The following is a 336-nucleotide window of genomic DNA, read 5'->3' on the forward strand; positions in this document are numbered from 1 at the left end:
TTATATAAACCGCGTAGTGGTAGGGGTTCAAAGCCACCAACGGCCAGTCCCGATAAAAATAAAAAACGGTCAAAACAGGCCCATACAAAGTTCGAAGGCCACACTCGGCCGGACATATATGAACAAAGGCCACACTTGGCCGCAAAATACTAGATAAGGGAAAAACTTCTTCCCGTCGAACACTCACAGACCAAAGTTAAAATTCCCAGACGAGGAAGCTCCGAATGCATCCGTGGGATTGTTCACTTCCTCATCGTCACCGGCAAAATCAGTCGTGGTTTCTACGGTATCATGGGAAACCGGGATGGGATCCCAGAATCCCTGAATCTTCCCATC

The sequence above is a fragment of the Brassica oleracea genome, unplaced genomic scaffold (assembly GCF_000695525.1).
Source record: "Brassica oleracea var. oleracea cultivar TO1000 unplaced genomic scaffold, BOL UnpScaffold01033, whole genome shotgun sequence".
Classification (NCBI taxonomy): Eukaryota; Viridiplantae; Streptophyta; class Magnoliopsida; order Brassicales; family Brassicaceae; genus Brassica; species Brassica oleracea.